This window comes from Hydra viridissima, unplaced genomic scaffold, assembly GCF_058129835.1.
Source record: "Hydra viridissima isolate aposymbiotic clone 2 unplaced genomic scaffold, HvirCarnegie_v1 scaffold_15, whole genome shotgun sequence".
NCBI classification, from domain to species: domain Eukaryota; kingdom Metazoa; phylum Cnidaria; class Hydrozoa; order Anthoathecata; family Hydridae; genus Hydra; species Hydra viridissima.
In genome coordinates, this window is record NW_028324314.1 from 2,606,399 (window position 1) to 2,626,754 (window position 20,356).

Below are 20,356 nucleotides of genomic sequence, written 5' to 3' on the forward strand. Positions count from 1 at the left end.
GTTAGCTATATTTATCTTTTTACTAAACATATAAATACATAAAAGTATATTTGTTTTTATATTCAATATTAGTTATTCAATTGCTTCAAATTTAGCACATTAAAACACCCTAGATTTAAAGATCAAGGTTGCATACTCTCTCATACACATTACGCTAAACATTAACAGACATTATTATGTGTTTCCAGAATAATTTAAAAAGGCTACACAACACAACCTAGGTCTTGTCATTGAATAAGCTAATCTGACAGGACTCTGACAACGTTTCAGAACAAAAGGTAAATTAGAATATGATGGAGCCAACTGAATTCGAGGAACAAAAACCCGTTTACCACCAGAAACACCAGTCAAAACCTCTGCATCAATATAATTATTTTGAAGAGCACAAACTTTCATTTGAGTGCCATTGCATAGCTCAGCTTTGAGATCTAAATTTCTAAGTAGCATAATTACACAACCAATTTTCAATTTTAAACTATGAGGTAGCATACCTGAAGAAGTGAAGCTGTTCAAAAACTCAACAGGAAAATTATTTCTTTCATTAAGGTCATCAGTATCAATTTGATCAGCACTTAAATTAATTTTCACCTCACCTGGCAGACATCCAAGCACTTCTTCATTGATAATGAATCAACATTAGTTGGTGTTAAAAATCACACGTTTAGAATAATCATTTTGATCATCATCTCCAAAAATCTTTTCAACAACTGATTCATTTTCTCTAATAATGCACTGATTTGGTATTTTAATGCATCCTTTAAAAGGATCCTCCTCTTTGACAGGTATTGTTCCATTCCCAAGTTTTAGTAGTCATTGGGAAAATTCACCTTCCCCATCTTGTACTCTCATATTTTCAGTTAATGCAAACTTCTGCACCATTTGCCAATGCAAAGAACATTTTATACACGATTCTACTATTTCAGCTGGTTGTCCTATTTTCACAACAGGCAGAATTTGCCTAAAGTCACTACCAAAAAAAAAGGTTTATCCTCTGAATGGAAAGTTGTTGTTGCAAATATCTTTTAACAACCTATTAATTGCATTTAATTGTTTACATGTTCATGTAAGACATTATACTGCTCGCTTCTTAGTTTGTTTTGGTTATTTCTGATGAAAGCAAGGCGCTGGTCTTCAATTTTAACATACGCATCAACAGCATATTGCTGAAACAGTTTTTTGCCATAAAAGAGTGAAGAAAAAAATTGTCTAACTGAAGGTTTACAATTGTAATAATGAGATAATGTAACATGATTTCTAACCAATGTAGCACGTTCAGGGTTGTGAACCAATTGATTATGCCAACCAGCATCACCCCTTGGAAAAAAGAGAGGATAAACCATAGGATCTAAGTAGGCAGACATACTTGATGTAGTGTTAAGAGGATGACCTCTTGGGTAAATAATATCTTCCCTTGAAGCCAGTAGTGCACCATTTTCACCAAAAAATACAACTGCAACTTCATTATGTGAAGGGAGATTATAGCGACTTGTAGCAATTATAGCAATTTATGCTGTAAGATCATGATTCCAAAATATTTATACCAAAATCATGTAGTAAAACAAATTGTATATATGGCAAAATAAATTGTATTGGCTTTTAGTGAATGATTAAAAGCAGTGATTTTTAGTAAAATTACCTATTTACCATTTTTAATAATAGAAACCAACATGAAGATTAGCCAAATGTCTATTAACTCAAAAAAAAACAAAAAAACATCACAGCAACAACACACAACAATAGCACACACCATAAGTTAATATAATATGGATATAATATAGCTTAAGTAAGATAACATTCATATATAACAAAACATAAGTAACAACATTACACAAAATGTTATTAAATTACATTATTATGTATATTTAGCATAATTAATAACAAAGGCTTGAAAACAGCTAGACCTTAAGCAGTAACAGTTTGACACTAAACACTATCGTATAACCCTCTGTTAAAAGTACATCACTTGGTTGGCAAAGTTGGCAAAGTTGGCAAATCTTGCTCTACACATTTACCAAGTCACAGCACTTTGAAAACACGGAAACAACATAATATAAACACATGTACCAATGTGTTTAAATAAGTATATAAGGTTAAATATATACCTTATACACATATTTAAACACATTTTTAAAACAACTATACAACACATATTAACACATGCACAAACAATAAAAAAGCATTTAATATTGTTATAAATACACATTGATAAAACAACTATAAGGCACTTATTACCACATACACATACATATCAAAAAAGCATATATGCAAACAATAAACATGTGCAAACAAAAATTTTCAAAATGACGCAAGAAAATTTTAAAAAGATTCTAAGTAAACAAAATATATATTTCCAAACAAAATTCTTTACCTTCTTTTTCTTTTCATAAGAACTGTAATCCTCATAACTAAATTTAACCTTTACATACAATAATATGTGACATGCCATGTCAGTGTTGGCACAAAAGTTTAATTTATTTTTCTTAATTTTCTAAAAAAGAACAACAATAGTTAATAGCATCACAGAAATTTCAAAGTAGTAATAACCTTTTTATGGAAATAGCATTAGTATAACTCTAAATAACATCCATACCCCTATTTTCCTTCTGAAAAATAAAATAATAAAAATAAAACTGCTAAAAGAAAAACTAAAACAAACAAAATATAAACGATTTAAAAAATTAAAATTCTCTCTACTTTATCTAATAAAAATTTAAATCCTTTCTACTTTATCTAATAAAAATGCATATATAGCTATTTCAGGTGCTACTCCACTTTCTCCCCTCTCCCCCCCCCCCCCCAAAAAATTTTTTGATTGATTCTGATTGGGAATTTTATGCTGATTAAGAATCGTATAAAAACATGGGTCTCAAAATCAACGGAAAGTGCTCTAATCTGAAGCTGAAAGTACAAAAATATATCACAAATCGCTAATATTCGCCTTCTTGAAAAGTGATTTTTTTTTTTGTTTAAAAGTTATCCTTTCAATGTATCAACAACCTGGTTTTTATTTTTTGTATTAAAGATTTCGAATAATAAAACAAAGAACCGGTGCGTTAAGTTCATAATCAGGTGTATTGACCGCATTTTTTTTTCTACTAACAGGTAATGGAATTCAATGGCATTTACTTTTATCGCGTCAATTTGCTTCAACTGGATTCTTAGTTTGTTAGCTTGAGTGTCTTTTAAAACTTTTGTCAAATAAAACTATTTAAAACTATTGACTTTCTTTTAATACTTCAAGTTAACTCCCCATGAATTTATTTTCATTATGTTTGTCATATAAAAAGGAGTGCTTCAGAATAGTTTTTCTGCTTCTTCATTTATCTACATATCATGGCTCTTCGAAGACCAACAATAGACGCTTTTGACTCACTTTCTTTGACAGAAATTGGAGCAAAATTCAAATACGATATCGAAGCTACAATTCACTGGTGCAGAACTTATGGTTTACTCGCTGAAAGTATGAATTGTAGTGCATGTAACGTGCCCTGCACACAGCAAACAAAGAATGGGTCAGTTAATCAAGTTATTTGGAGATGTCCAGTCTAGCGCTGCAAAAGAACCTTCAACATTAGAAAAGGCAGCTTCTTTGAGAAATCTCACCACAATTGTGGCAAATATTGGACTTAACTTACGTTTGGAGTGGAAGTGCAGGTAAGAGCCGGGGATTATCAATAAGTGATTTAAGACAAGAGTTAAATATCGGAAACGACAGCACCATTGTTGATTGGAATCAATATTGCAGAGACATTTGCGTCTCATATTTCCTCAATAACCCTGATCCTATAGGCGGTCCAGAGTGCATTGTTGAAATAGATGAATCTGTTTTTTGTCGAAGAAAATATCAAGTTGGTAGAATAATCCCGCAGCAGTGGATATTTGGTGGGTATGAACCTTCAACGAAGAAAGGCTTTTTGGTTTCTGTCCAAAATCGCGATGCTGCAATTCCTATCATACATCAATGGATACTTCCTGGCTCTATTGTCTGGAGTGATATGTGGGCAGCATATAATGATTTGCAAGCTCCTGCATATTTACATGGTACCGTTAACCACACCCTCAACTTTGTAGATCCACAGACAGGTGTAACAACAAATCACGTGACACAGGCAGGTGTAACAACAAACCAATGAAGGGGCCTACTAATCGCAAAATGGTAGCTGATTATTTATCCGAGTTTATGTGGATGGAGAGATTTTCCAAACATCGGTTTTTTCACTTTTGGGATCAAGTTGTAACCTGTTTGATATCCAGTGTACATCAAACGTAACATACATTATAGTTCATGCCTAAGGTTGTGTAAATCAAAAACGGCTGTTTTTATAGTCACATAAAATTAAGAACATTTTTTGCAAAGAACGTTAAGGAGTCTCTTTTTTATTACTCTATGAAAGTTTGTCTTTCCAATTAATTTTTTTCTTTAATAACAAAAAAAAAAATAATCGAAAAAATAATCATAAATTCTGTTATAAAACTAAAATTCATAAGAAGGAATCTCATTTTCGCAAGAGCGACACGTTTTATAACTTTATAGCTCGATCATCTGCCTGATAGCTCTGGAAAGAACTTACGCGTCTATATTAAACCAGAAACAATTTCGTATAGTAAAAACCAGGCTGGCAATATTAGCGATTTGTGGTATATTTTTGTACTTTCAACTTCAGATTAGAGCACTTTCCGTTAATTTTGAGACGCATGTTTTTATACGATGCATAATCAGCATAAAATTCTCTATCAGAATCAATCATAAAAATTGGGGGGAGGGGGGGGGGAAGAAAGTGGAGTAGCGCCGTTATTTCCTACCAACACGTTTGTTGACACAATTCAAATCTTACACCAAATCAAATGTTAACAAAACTTTTGTAAGTCGAGTCGATTCTTTTTCTGAGTTCAATTGGATAAATGTTTTTCTTCTTGCAATACTCTTCGTTCAGCTTTCGTTTCTATATTTTGCATCGAGCGCCATGTAAATATTTCTAGCATAGATTAATTTTTAAGATAATAATTGAGAGAAGATGCTCTCTTCGTTGTAATATCGTGTTAACTAACCAAAATATAGCTGTAATAAAACTTTTACAATCAAAAAATATAATCAAAAAAATCCAGATAAAACCGGTAAGAAATAACAAAAAGCCGTAAAATATAACACACTTTTTACAGCAGGAGTCATTTTGATGGAAGAGTGTTTTGTGTTGTTGTAACTGCTCACCATTTCATTTAAAACGTCAATGTATTTTTTTGTGTTGTTGGCGGAAAAGTATTTGAGTATTTTCTCTTTCATCGTTCTGTTCCATCGCTCGACGACGCAACTTTTCTCTTCGTTTTCAGTGGAGTATAATTGCACTCCACGCTTTCACATGCTTGTTATAAAATTCTTTTCCTTTGTCCACCCACATTTTGGAGCACCTTCTTTTTTCAAAGATTTTACTGAAAGCTTCAGCTACATTAAGACCCGTTTTGCTTTTTAAGGGTGCAATCCATCCATACTTTGAAAACACATCAATCACCATGAGCAAGTATTTTATTCCGTTGTTGAATTTTGAAAACGATTGCATGTCGACTAAGTCTGCAGCCCATATTTCATCGATGTCATTCACAATCACCCCTCTTCTTTTGAAATGATGAATCACTGGTTTATGAAGCTCCTCTGCAAGCTGATCTGTCCATTTTAGGTTCTTCGTGGGATTTTTTTTTTTTTTACCGACACCCAATTCGAATTTGGCTTTGGCTTTGATAATTGGTGTAATAAGTTTTCTTTCGTTGATTTCTTTTTGCGTGGGTTGGGTATGGAGTTCATTTCTTCGAGTATCATTTGATCTGCCAAATTTCTGTTTTCTCTGTCGCTGAAATATTTGTATGCAAGATCGTGATGATATGCTACGTTGTCCACCCTGTCGACGGGTTTGCTCCATTCCTGGTAAATGTCGGTGGAAGTAAGTCTTTTAACGAGGTTTGTACCTGGACCTGCAAAATTCATGCCAGGAATGTTCATTTCTCCAGGGAATTTGGCCCACAGAAGCTTAATTTTGCTGGACAGTTTGTTAAGCAATTCTACCAAGTCACCTCCTTTTGTCGACGAAACAAATTTGTTTTTGGTCGTTCCGCAAACATTGCAAGTTCCTTTAAGCATATTTCTGTTGTTTCTGGAGACTTCATTTCTCAAACGGATCTTCTCTGTTTTTCTTTTGCATTCAACGCAGTACATTTTACATATATAAAAATTTTTTTTAAGATAAAAATGGAAGTGATTGATTTGTCATGGAATATCGGTAAGAGCAAAAGGAACAACAACAAGCATTTGCCGAGAAGTATACGTGGAATCATCGTCGGAAAGTCCGGTAAATTTGAGTGCCATTGCATAACCCAGCAGTGGACGACTGTTTATCGCATCCGTGACAAGCAGTTGTCCACTATTTTACATAAGCGAGAATGACACTGAAGAAGCGTTAACACCATACCATTTAACACTAAGATCCCTAGTAGTAATTGGCGTATGGGAAAAGTTTTGGAACTTATTAGAGGAACTGATGGAAAAGTACGAGGTGCGCATTTACAAGTTTTATCCAAAGAAGGAACTAGAACAACCTGTTTCCGATCTATTCAAAAATTAATACCTTTTGAAAATACCAACAATTCAAACGAAATGAGTGAAAATAAAAATATTAGATTAACCGAAGATGAACCAGGTGTGATTGCTACTGGTGAAACGTGCGAGTCAATTTCTTAGCGGCCGATCAGACTGGCAGCGAGCGCAGGCAAAAATATACGGCGCTTAAAAGAGTTATATTATTAGTTGACCAAGTCAACATAGGGGTGTATGTAAAAAGTGTTTTATATTAGACGGCTTTTTGTTATTTATTACCAGTTTTATCTGGATTTTCTTGATTTTATTTTTTAACTGTAAAAGTTTTATTACAGTTATATTTTTGGTTAGTTAACACGATATTTCAACGAAGAGAGCATCCTCTCTCACTTATTGTCTTAAAGAATAATTAAAGCTAGAATTATTTACACCTGCTGAAGCCAGCAATGAAAAGAACAAGAATAAGGTCTGGATGAACCTGTATGGATCTGAAAGATCTAACCTGAATGGAGATCCAAAACTTTTCATGGGCGACAAAGTGAGGATTACTAAAAAGAAGTCTTATTTTGAAAAAGGGTACACGCCGAGATGGACTGAAGAGGTTTTCACCGTGTCAAAAATACAGTACACGGATCCACCCACGTATAAAATCACCGACAGTCAAGGCGAAGAAATACAAGGCACTTTTTACGACCAGGAAATGCAAAAGACCCATCAAGACATATTCAAAATTGAAAAAATCATTCGCTAGCAAAAGAACAAGTCATTGGTAAAATGGTATGGATATCCAGACTCATTCAACTCGTGGGTGGATAACAAAGAATTGATAAGTTTGCAAAAATGATATAAACAATTTTCTTTTCCATTAAAAAAAGAAATGGAGAATAATCGTGTCAAAATGATGGTTTTAACTGAACCTTTCATTAAAGAATACCTTAAAACCGATGATTACGAAGAAGGATATAAAAATACACCTGATGGCAAAACGTACCATTACAAAATTTACAGCTTTGAAAACGATTTGGATTTTACCATAACTCGTCAACATGATACTTTTGAATTGAAAATAAAGTGCGGAAGGATTAATTTTGTAAAAAGTGGAATTGTAAAAAATGATATTTTTGAGTATGCTCGCAAAAAAATAAATAAAATCAAAGAGCAAAATAAAATATATGAAGAGTTTAAAAGTAAAATGGTGGAAAAAATATATGAAGAATTATGGTGGGGCGGTTTCTACGAACATTTAGTTAGATCTGTTAAAATTACCATGAAGAAAATAATTGGAAAGGCTTTTTTATCTTATGAAGAACTAGAAACGACACTATGTGAAGTCGCATCCGTGATAAACAGTCGTCCACTATTTTACATAAGCGAGAATGACACTGAAGAAGCGTTAACACCATACCATTTAATGTTTGGACGAAACATTCATAATAAAACAAATGGAATTCGTATACTATACACAAAAAATGATATAAAAAATAGTAGATTTTCCGCGGATCATAAAAATAATCTAAAAGATTTTATTTCATTTATAAAAAGATGAAGTTTATCACCGTTGAAATTTTTGACGAAAGCAAATTATCGGTTGGAGAAATTTATTCGGTAATAAAACCAATTCAATATCAAAAGATTCCGCTGTATTATGAATATTGTTCTAGAAAAGGTCCTGTTGTTTTGAGGACTCCCGTTTTGTTTTCGCTGGGTGTGTTTGAAAGCCACAGTTTGGAAACGAATGAACTGACTGGATATTCCATGTCCTTTCTCGGTTTCAATGAAAAAAATGGAATAAGCGAAGAAGAAAGAAAATTCATCGAGGTGACTGAAAAAATATCAAAATTTCATCGCGAACAAGTCATCAAAATGACGCCTTTGTTTAAAAAAGGAGGAAGAACGACAAAAATGATCACAGAAGACTTGTCCATATTTAAAACAAAAACAAACAGCGCACCTTTATTTTTTAAAAAGTTGTTCACAAAGAAAAATGGAAAAAATATGGAAGTGACTTCTTTGTTTTACAAAAAGAAGACAAAAGAGGAGAAGTGTGTTAAGGAAAATAAAGCGCTCGTAAAGATCAACCCTTTGGAATACATTCGGCAAAAGTGCTATGCCATCGCCTCTTTGAAAATTGAAGGCGTTTTTATCGGCTCGCAGATCGAGTCCATTCAGGTAAAACTTTCAGAAGTTGTCATTACAAAAAATGCACCTTCTTTTTAAAGCATCATTGGCGACGATTTAGATTTGGGAGAAGTGGAATCTGATGATGATTTTAAAATTTTTATGCGAGTTTAAAAATGATTAATGTCGAAGGAATTGTCTTACCTGACGAGGCTTTAACGAATTTTCAATTTATAAAGGCAGCAAAAAAATTAAAAATAAAAAATTTAGGGGTGTTTTTGTCAGAGGCGAATTGCCTAAAAAGCCAAGGAAAAAAGAATGTGGATTTGTCAATACGGGGGACTCGAGCACAAACGGTTTTCATTGGGTCTGTTGGAGAAAATACGGGGATGAAAAATACAGCTTTGACTCTTATGCTCAACCACCTCTAGTCGAGCTGGTTGAATATTTGAAAAGTCCCGTCTTTTACAACAGCGAAAGGGTCCAGTTTGGAGACACGTGTTACTGCGGTCACTTGTGCCTTCACGTCTTGAAAAAAATTGAATGAAGGAAACGACTTTCAAGACGTCGTCAATACTTTGTAGTAAAAAAAATAAAATCGGAAGTATATAAAAATGATTGACAAATTTGGTAGGACAGATTTGGGAAGGTATTTATACAATCCTTATTCAACCACTGCATCAAGTGAGCTATATGTCAGAAGAGATGGAAATAGCACCATCATGTCGGACATTGGTTTCAACTCTCATAAAATTATCAACCTGGCAGAGCCGACCACGAAAAATTATGTGGACACTCATTCGTCAGGCGGAACTTCAGTGGGAACGGCAGACCTGGATTTTAATTTTCACAAAGCGATTAATTTGAACGAACCGACAAGTCTTCACGACGCCGCCATGAAAAATTACTCGACGTAAGTTCGAGCATGCGCATTAAAACAGACGGAACGAGCTTTATCACGAGAGATTTGGATTTAAATTCGCACAAATTGCTCAACGTCTCTGATCCCACCACTTTTCACGACGCCGCCACAAAAGGATATGTGGACACTCGAGTGACGTACTCAAGCATCAATTACTCAGACATTAACATGACATCACACAAACTTAAAAATCCGGCAGAGCCCACATCATCCTCAGACTCTGCCACAAAAAATTACTTCGACACGCATGCGTCAGGTGGAACTTCAGTGGGAACTGCGGACTTAGATTTGAATTCGCACAAACTCATCAATGTGCTCAACTCAGTAAACGCGCAAGATGGAGTGACGAAAAGCTATTCTGATTTTTCATCGCGAAAATCCAACTTTTTGGGATTTGTTCCAAATTCCAGCTTTTCATCCTTGGGGCAAAAGTTGCAAATTTTAGCAGGGGGATCAACCAGCGCAACAACAGTTTTTGCATATTCAGACGGACCTGGAGTTCTGAGAAGATTATGGTTAGCTTTACATGGAACAGGAACAAACGTCCATGGAAATGTGTTTATTCAAATATATGCAGATGGAGAAATCGGCGTGGGGAGTTATTCGACGGTCATAGACGTTGATGGTAAGGACAGAGTTGGCAATGCATGCACACCTCTCGGAAGACTTTTTTATGCAAACTCTTTGCAAGGATGCAACGTTTTCAGCACCACCTCCCTGGGAGGGTACCTCACGCTTGACATGCCGTTCAGGACGTGCTTGGGCATACAAATGTTCAACAAAAATGCTTCCGCAATCACTTACTGGATTCAGCCCTTCATCACCACCACATTCACCACCATCCCTCCCTCCTTGACTTTTTTCAAACTTTACTCGAGAACGTTCAGGTACCTCACCACCACTTATGGAAACGAATATGTGCTTCCCAATTCATCAGGAAAAGGAAATGGCGTTTTTCTGAAATACATCAGAGTACACATCATCGGCGCCTCTGGAAACTGGTGGGAATCCAGAGTCAGAATGCATGATGGAAATTTACCTCCTGGAAATGGCACCTTCCTCAGCCCCTGGACACCTTACAGCACAAACAATTACACCATTCTCTCTGGATATGACAGAGACAGCAAGTGCATCTTCTCCTCGTCTGGATTGGAAGATTTTTACTTGTCCTCGTGGAACGGTTCAAACTTAACCTTGTTCAACAACAAGTCGACTGGACTGCTGTACCAATCCACCGCCTCCATTTGTTCCACCACCACTATTTCCTTTAACAGAAATTTTGCAGAGGCGGACTCCATGCCCAGCGTCGCAGCTGGCAGAAGACTCGTTGTCACGGTCAACTCTGGCGACGCGCAAGTCGATCAATCTGGAAGCTTTTATCCGCTTCTTGGGCAGGTGTATTATTATGCATAGGTGACTTAAATAAATTTCTTCCCAAATGAAAATGAACTCCCCCAAAAATGAAAAAACAATTTTTCACACTTTAAGAATTTTAAGCCAACTCAAATGGAAAGAGCAAGAAATATATTAATCGATTCTCAGAGAACGAATAGAAGACGAAGAATTTCTTGCCAGACAAAATGCAAGAAAAAATAGATGTTTTCACAAAAAAAATTGAGAACATCACGTGATGAAAAAATGCGAGAAAAAAGATAATTTTTTAAAATAAAAAGATGGAATCGCAGCGTGTGATAAAGATTCATTTTGATAAAAAGTTTAACAAGGGATGGAATAAATCCGCCATGTTTTCCGATAAACATCTGATCACCCTCTGGATCACCCTCCAGTGAAAGTGGCCTGCAGATACGAAATATTTGCACAAAGAGAAATTAAATGGAATCGATTGTCTCATCAGAAAATCACTTTTATGTTTGGAATTGAAAGCGGAGTGGCCTTGGTGAATTTGAGGCAGAGCATAAATTTAAAGCTGGATTTTTTCAATCACAGCCTGGCGATTTTAGAGCTGATGAATAATGTCATCATGGAAATTTACAACAACAGCAATCAAGACGTCATCGTTAAAAAAGGCGAAAGTTTATGCTTTGTGAATTTTGTTTAAAAAATTTATTTTTTTCGCTTAATAAAAAATGGAATATAAATGCAATTATGAAAAGGGAGGACTGTATCCGACTCTTCCGACGGCTCCGGCGGATGAAGGGCACATTTACCGCCTTCAAAAAATAAGCGAGATAGAAAAAGAGATTGAGGATGAAAAGGTAAAGAGAATGGCTCTCAGCAAAAAGTGCCATCGCACTTTCAGAATCATCTCGAATGTGGACAATTTGATGCAGGTATTTTGCATCGCTCTGGGGACTGTGGGCATTGGACTTTTGACTTTGAAGAAGTACCACAACCTGTTCTTATCTCTTATTTTTATACAATGAATTCTAAATTACATTACGATAAAATATGTCTTAAACTCTCCATTTCAGAGTACATTCTCACATCTTCCCCTTCTTCTGTAAATTAAATGTTTTATTGTTTGTTTTCTTATATGTATTAGTACTTTCTCCATAATTCTATAGGACGCCTTTCTCTGTTTGGGCATGGCATTGTTAGTGTACTTTACTTTTCTGGAGACATCAAGTTGTTATGGGAGTATTCCTCATCACCCTCTTCTTTTATTGGTATCGGATTGAACTTTATATCCATTGGTACTTTCTTCATGTGTGAAGCATTCCGAGTTTTTTGCGAGTTATCAATGGGGGATTTGGCTGTAATCATTGTACCGTTCTTTGCCGTAATTGTGTAGGGTTTAAAATCAAACGGTGCCATTGTTTTGTTACCTATTTTTCGTTTTATCAGTGCTGTATCACCGATATTTAAGTTTGGATTTTTTGAATGGTATTTTAGATCGTGGTATTTTTTTCTGTATAACTTAGCATTTTCTTGTCTCTTCTTGGTTTGATCATTGATATTTGCATCAACCCTTGTCTGAAATGAGGGTATTGTAAAACCTGTAACACAACTGAACATAAGTGTGGATGGTGGTATTCGGGTTGTGCAATGGGGTGTGGTACGGTAGGAGAACAGGAAGTTGTACAACTGCTTTTTCCAGTCTCTTCGTTCGATGTGTGCCGCTCGTATTGTTTTAATCAGTGGTTTCATGAAGGATTCGGCTTGTGAGTTTGCTTGTGGCCAAAGCGGTGTGATTCGTTTATGTTGAATATTGAGTTTGTTTAAAAATGTTTCTATTTTGAATGAAGTAAAAGGTGGTCCATTATCACTAACAATTGTTTTCGGTATTCCGTATAGTGTGATTGTTTTCTGTAGAAAATAAATAAGGAGGTCAGCAGATGTATTATGTATAATATCGACAACCGGAAATTTTGATGTTTGATCTAAGAGGACTACCAAATAAAATCCGTTTGGAAAAAGGACCAAGGTAATCTATATTAACCGTGTCCCAAACTTCCCATGGTGTTGGTGTGATTAATAGTTCGGCTGGTGGATTTTGTTTGTCAAATGCTTGACAAATTGCACATTGTTTGATATACTGTTCTACTTTTGTGTCTAGGCCAGGAAAGTAAACTTTTTGTCTAAGTAGTGATTTAGTTTTCTCTAGTCCCATGTGACTATGATGCGCGAGTTGTATAACAGTAATTTCTAGTGAACATGGAATCACAATTCGATTTGCTTTTAGGATAATGTCTGAAGTTTGATTTACTGTAAGTTCTTGGCGAATATTATGGTAAACAAGTAATTCTTTTTGAAATTTTTTTAATTCCGGAGGACATTTCGGATGTAATAGTTAATGCCAGGTATTAGTGGCAACTAACTCAGTAAGTATTTGTAGAATAGGATTGGCTTAGGTTTCCCTTTGAATATCTAGTAGTGAAAGAGCTTTTGGACATGCATGTTGACATACTTCTCCAACCAAGTTGACATACTTCTCCAACCCTTTGTTGTCACAAGGGTCTACAGGGTGTCGACTAGGATAATCAGATATTTTTTCCTTGGATGTAGTGTAGATCAAAAGAATACCCTAGTAATCGTAAGGTCATACGCTCAATGCGAAGTAGTACTGTAGCATTTGGGTTGTTTAAAGTTGTTACAATAGTTTCGCGATCGCTGTATATTTTAAAGGGGTGTCCAAACAAGTATGTTTTGTTGTGCTCGCAGGCGTATACTATAGCTAAACATTCTCTTTCAAGAGTAGAGTAGCGCTGCTGTACAGGCGATAGCGCTTTTGAATTATAGGATATGAGTTTAAAGTCTTGTTTGTTGGGTGCGTTTTGTACAATGACTGCTGATATCCCTACAAGACTTGCGTCAGTGAAGACTGTAGTCTCTGTTGGAATCGAAGTATCCAACGCACGAGTCTGATGTCATAGCGTTTTTTAGTTCATCAAATGCTTGCTGGCACTCAAAGTTCCAGTTCCATGATGAATCTTTATGAAGAAGGTTACGCAAAGGGTAAGTAATAGTACTGTAGTGCAAAATAAAACGTTTGAAATAGTTCATGAGTCCGAGAAAGCTTTGAAGAGCTTTAGTGTTTTCTGGTATAGGCATGTTCTTGATATTCTGAAGTTTTTCTGGGTCTGGTTGCATTCCTTCCTTTGAAAATACAAAACCAAAAAATTTAACTTTTTCTTTTCCAAATATACACTTTTCAAAATTTAAGGTTAAACCTCTCTCTTTAAATCTTTCTAATGTTTTGTGTAATATTAAATCATGCTGTTTTGTATTCGAAGCGAATATTAAAACATCGTCGGCAATGTTCAAGGTTCCTTCAATATCTTTTAAAACTTCTCGTAAAGCGTTTTGTAATTCCTCCTGTGCAGAGTTTACTCCAAAATTAAGTCTTGTAAAACGCTTAATTTGAGTTTCGGATTGAAAAGTAGTTATTGATCTCGATTCCGGCGCAAGTTCGAGCTGGTGAAATGCCTTCATTAGATCTAGTTTTGAAAAGACGGCTGAGTCTTTTAATTTTACAATAACATCGTCTAGAGTTGGAGTTGGAAAACGTAATCTTCCAATAGCTTTGTTAGCGGCTCGCATGTCTACGCAAATCCGTATGTTGCCGTCATTTTTTGGAACGATTACCATTGGACTTATCCAGGGTGTCGCTTCGTCTGTTACCGTTTCAATTATTCCTTCTGTTTCAAGCTTTGTAAGTTCATCTTTAACTTTTTCTCTAAGTGCAAAAGGGATTCTTCTTTCTCTTTGTGCGACTGGTGCTATACTTTCATTAATTTTCAACTTTACTTGGTAGTTAGAAAGTTTTCCTATTTTTTCCGCTAAAAACAGAATCTTTGTATGAGTTTATAAGTGGTTGTAATCGTTTTGGAGCGTTAAGAAGGAGAGCACTGTTTAGTTTGTTAATATTCTGCATGGAATGGCAAATTTGTTGATTTCTGTCGCCACAATTATTTGGTCCTGTCTTTTGTTCTCCTTGGTTTTTGTTTAAAGGTTTTTCATTGACGTCAGTATGCGCGAGATCTTTATTTAATTGTATTAATCCTAATAGTTTAGCGTCGTTTCCAGATAATAGGTTTTTGTGGCGGGTTTTGATCACGTGGAATATAGTCGGAAAGAGTTTTGTTTGACTTTCTATAACTACGTTGATCTGTCCTTCTATTTTTAGTTTTGGATTGTTATCTCCGTAAGTTATAATCTGAGTTTTAGATTTATGTAGGCGAAGTGGTCTTTTAAGGGAACTGTTTATCTTTTCAAATGTTTCAAAGTTTAGGATATTTATAGAAGCTCCGGTATCTATTAGAACGGTTATTGGTATATTTTCTATGTTAATCGTAACCTCGAAGCTTTCGACTGCATCATTAATTTTTTTATTGTTCACTGAGTACAAATTTCCTTGGTTAAGCTCTGAATAATTGTTTTCGGATTCGTTGACATCTTTACAAATTATATTTAGTGGTTTTGTATAAATTTGTTCATTTCTTTGGTTTTTTCCCCGCTGTATTGTTGTATTTTGTTCCATTTGTTTTTTACTTTTACAGACTGTTGCGAAATGGCCGACTTTCCCGCAGGAATAGCATGTTTTCCCCAAAGCTAGAAATATATTAGTGTGTGGAAATTCGTTCCCGCATCGAAAACAAATTCTTTTCTGCGATCTCTTTTCTATCTCACGTGGTGTTTTGAACATTACTTTATTGGTTGGAGGAAAACTTGTTTTCTTTACTGTATTTACTTCGTTTTGTTTTATCGTTTCTTTCTCGAGTTCTTCTATTTGACTGTCCATCAATTCGAATGTTTTTGCCATAGTTAACAACTCTTGTAGAGTTTTGTTAGGGTTCTGGAAGCTGTATTTCCGTAGTTTTGAGATGTTTGTACTTAGCTCAATTTGTTGTTTAATTTCTTTTTCTTTATCAGCAAACTCGCATTTAAGGGCTTGTTCGGGTAATTGAACGAAAAATTGCTGAGTGGTCTTGTCTGTACGTTGAACCATTTTGCGAAACATAAAAATTTCATAGCTCGAGTTAACTTGAGGTTTAAAATGTTCATTGAAAGCATCAACAGCTTGCTGGTATGTGATTAGCGTATCTTGTGGTATAATGTTTTCATAAATTTCTTAAGTGTTATTCCCAATTAAAGTGAGAAGTAACGAAAGTTTTTGCTTTTCATCTGTAATTATTAGTGAACTGCAAAGTAACTCAAATCGTTTAATGTAGCGTTTCCAGCTAGAAAACAATTTACTCGCATCTTCGCTACATGAAAATGGTGGAAAGTTTGGTAAATTAAGATTTTTTATAGCCATGGATAACTACAATGTTTATAAAAGTCTAACATTAACTTTATTTTTTAATTCAATTTACTTTTCTTTTATCTTCGTCGCCAATTTGAAGAAGTACCACAACCTGTTCTTATCTCTTATTTCTATCCCATGAAATCTAAATTACATTGCGATAAAGTATGTCTTAAACTCTCCATCTCAGAGTACATTCTCACATTGACCACCATTATTGCCAGTCCAGCGGCGATTGCGTGCGAGGGCGTTGCCATTGGAGTGGGGTTTTTGTCTATTATCGGAGGCCAAGTGAACAAAAAACTGACATTAAAAGCGGAAAAGCATGAAAAATTGAAAGTTCTTGCAGAGTCAAAATTAAACACCATCAGCGACCACATTTCAAAAGCGTTAATGGATGGAAGAATAAACGACGGCAAGTACGAATTGATTTTGAACGAGCTTCGAAAATTTAAATCCTTAATGGACGAAATAAGGTCAAAAGCAAAAAGCAACATGGATGAACTGACAAAAGAGTCTTTGATCAATAAAAGAAGAAAGGATGCGATAAAAACGTTCAACAACATATTCAAAAAAATTAATATCTAAAAATTTTTTACAACAATAACACGATGAGATTGAGTTTGAGATTTTTTTTTTCCGCGTATTTTAAAAACCATGTCTTTTTTTAAAATACAAGACCCGAATAAAAGGGATGAAATTGTGAGAAAAGTGGTTGAGAGCAGGAAGAAAATTTATCAGGACAGTCTTAATGAGAATATTTTAGATGCCGATTTTCAGACTGATTTGAGCAAGCTTTACAAACCTCTCGTCGAAAGCAATGAAAAGATGATCAAAAGCATTTCTGACCAAATGCGCAACGAAGATCTCGAGTCTACCATGAATTTTGGTCTGAAAGACCCACACGACTAAAGTGCTTCACATGAATTAAAGAACCCATATGAATTGGGAAATATTTCGTCCCACTATTTGAGCATGTACAATGCACACCATAAATACGAAAATGTGAAAAACTCTTTCAAAGTGAGTAAAAAAGATGGCAAAATGTATATTGGAAAAATGGAGGTGGATGTGGTTGGAAATGATATGATTGTTGGCGGAGAAAGGTACGAAGGAACAAATTAAGAGTGAAACTAAAGGCAAAAAAGGGTCTGGAGTAATCGTACTTCCAAGCGATCCGAATGCGCTCGTCCAAAGGCTTAGTTTGAGCGTGGCTGCTTGGCATGCTAGAAATACAGGGTCGAGAAACGAGGCTGTGACCATATGCGACGAGCTGTTGAGGCAAAACGTCACACGTAGGAGTATTTGACAATTTTAGCTGGCCAAAATTGGAATTATTAAAAGTGGTCGTACCCACTTAATTACCTACCCTTATTATCTCTCGATAATGGTTGCTTAATGAGCAGTTAATGGTTTGGTTATAAAAGTAGTAATTAGAACTACACAGTCTAGTTAAATATCCGATCTATAACTGCGTGGTTCATTTTATTTACAAGCGATTTTAGTGGTGTTTATTGAAGCTGTGTACACGTGTTTACAACAGAAGTTTTACAGTGTTATATCATGGATGAATCTATGACAGGTATGTACATTATTTACTCTTACTACCGTTTTGAAATATTAATTACCACAAAAGTTATGTACCATGAAAGTTAGCATTTTTTTAACGAATTTTAAAGTAAATTTTGACTTTAAAAGTGAAAAAGTTGAAGTGCGCATTGAAACCCTCTTAGTTTTTTTCGTTTTTCTATGAGTTTATACCACTAGCTATTTAAAAATCTTAATTTCAACTGCCTGTTGATGCCATCTAATTTTTAATCATGTTCTAAGCACATCAAGGTCCAAGATGAATTTTTCAACTTAATTTTTTTTTCTAGATGGGTCATCAGGAATGCAAACAATCTCTCGTTTGGATTTCTACAACAGTATTCAGCAGCAGGAGGCTCCAAATTTCAATGAAAAAATGGACTTAGCTGATCAAAATTTGTTATCAAGAAATCAATATAACGAAGAACTAAAAACAATATACAAGCGTCAAATGTCGAGGTTGAAAGCTATTTTTAGGAAAATGTGGTCGTCTTCATCAAGAACTCATGAAATATTTGTTAAGAAGCATGGCCCTTGGCTGCAAGGGAGTTTCCAAATACCGGGTACCCCATCCACTCCATCATCAGCAGGACGACCAACAAAAAGTTTTGTCGATTCTAGTGAACGTTCAAAGAGGAGAAAAACAGAACAGCTCAGGAAAGATGTGGAACCAGAAGCTATTGTTTTTGCAGCTGAAACTTGTTTGACAACAAGTGGCAAAAGAAGTGCTGCAACCGTCCTCAAATATCATAAAACATCTCCCAAACGAGCAGGAAAGTATAAAAAAGCCTATCGCAGCAGTCTTGAACCTACAAAAAAATCATTGACACCGTTAGAGGCTCTTTTAATATTTACTGACGCAGGCCTAACAAAATCTCAATATGAAATCGTGCGTACAAGTGACAAGAAGCAATGGCCCTGCTACAGTATATTGGTCGAAGAAAAAAAACATGCTATCCTGATCCTGATTCGTTCACAGTCACAGAAAGTTTAGCTGAAGTAGACTTACAAAGTCTGTTAAACCATACTGCCGAAAGATTGGTGTTGTATTTAGAAGAAGTTATCAAGACTCTAACGAAAAGTGGGCGTAAACATATGAAATTATCTACGAAATGGAGTTGTGATGGCTCCCAGCAGACACAGTTTAATCAAAAGTTTGAGGATGACTCTTATTCTGATGCCAGTATATTTCAATACTCAATGGTTCCATTACAGCTAACTTGTGGAGTAAATAAAAAGGTTATCTGGCAAAACCCTACACCATCGTCTGCAAGGTTTTGCAGGCCAATTCGAATTAGGTTCATAAAAGAAACTGCTGATGTAATAGCTGAAGAAATTGCTTACATGGAAAACAAAATTGCAGGCTTGAAACCAACTCAACTTCAAGACATAGTAGTAGAACATGTGATGATGTTAACTATGAATGACGGAAAAGTCTGTAACGCAGCAACCACCACTAAATCGACCATGCGATGTTATATTTGTGGAGCAACAGCAAGACAATTTAATGATTTTGACAGAACATGTGTTGACAATCAAAGCAGCTACAAATTTGGACTATCCATTCTGCATGGTAGAATACGGTGTTTTGAAAGTCTCCTTCACCTATCATATAAATTGCCTGTAAAAAAATGGCAGAAAGGGCTGAATGAAGATGAGAAGAGACTCATCTCAGATAGGAAAAAGAAAATCCAAGATGAATTCAAGAGCAAAATGGGCATTCTTGTCGACATACCTAAGGTTGGATTTGGGAATACCAATAACGGCAACACAAGCAGGAGATTCTTCAACGACCCGGAAACATCTGCAGATATCACTGGAGTAGACTTCCGTTTAAATTCCAGAATGAAAATTATCCTAGAAGTAATTTCCAGTGGCCACAAGATTGATGTAGAAAAGTTCAGACAGTATTCTTTGGATACTGCAAAGCTTTATGTTGAACTATACCCCTGGTGTCCAATGACTCCAACTCTGCATAAAGTTTTAGTACATGGTCCTGATATAGTAGAGAATGCGCTTTTGCTAATTGGACAATTGTCGGAAGAGGCTGCCGAAGCCAGAAACAAACATTTCCGGGAGTACAGACTTAGCTATGCTAGAAAATTCTCTAGAAAAGATTGTAACCAAGATATCATCAATAGGTTATTGTTAACATCCGACCCTCTGTTGTCCAGCGTTGGGAAAAAGAAACACACACTTACAAAGCCTTTTTCAAAAGAAGCTGTGGAATTGCTTCTTCCTGGAGAAGTTCAAGATTCCGACACTGAAAACAACGAAAATGAAGAATATTCTGACAATGACGAAGTGGAATCTAATTAAATATCAAAATATAGTATGTTATTTACCATAATAAAGTTTGAAAAATAATATATCTTTTATTTCCTCAAATCCTATTGAATAGAATAAAATGTAATCCCTAAAGTACCCATCTTTCCCCTAT

General features: G+C 35.3%; 1 pseudogene; it reads left to right on the forward strand.

Annotated features, from left to right (window-relative positions):
* The first annotated feature begins 17,867 nt into the window (after positions 1-17,867).
* On the forward strand, positions 17,868-19,235 carry LOC149878173 (uncharacterized; annotated as a pseudogene).
* The last annotated feature ends 1,121 nt before the right edge of the window (positions 19,236-20,356 follow it).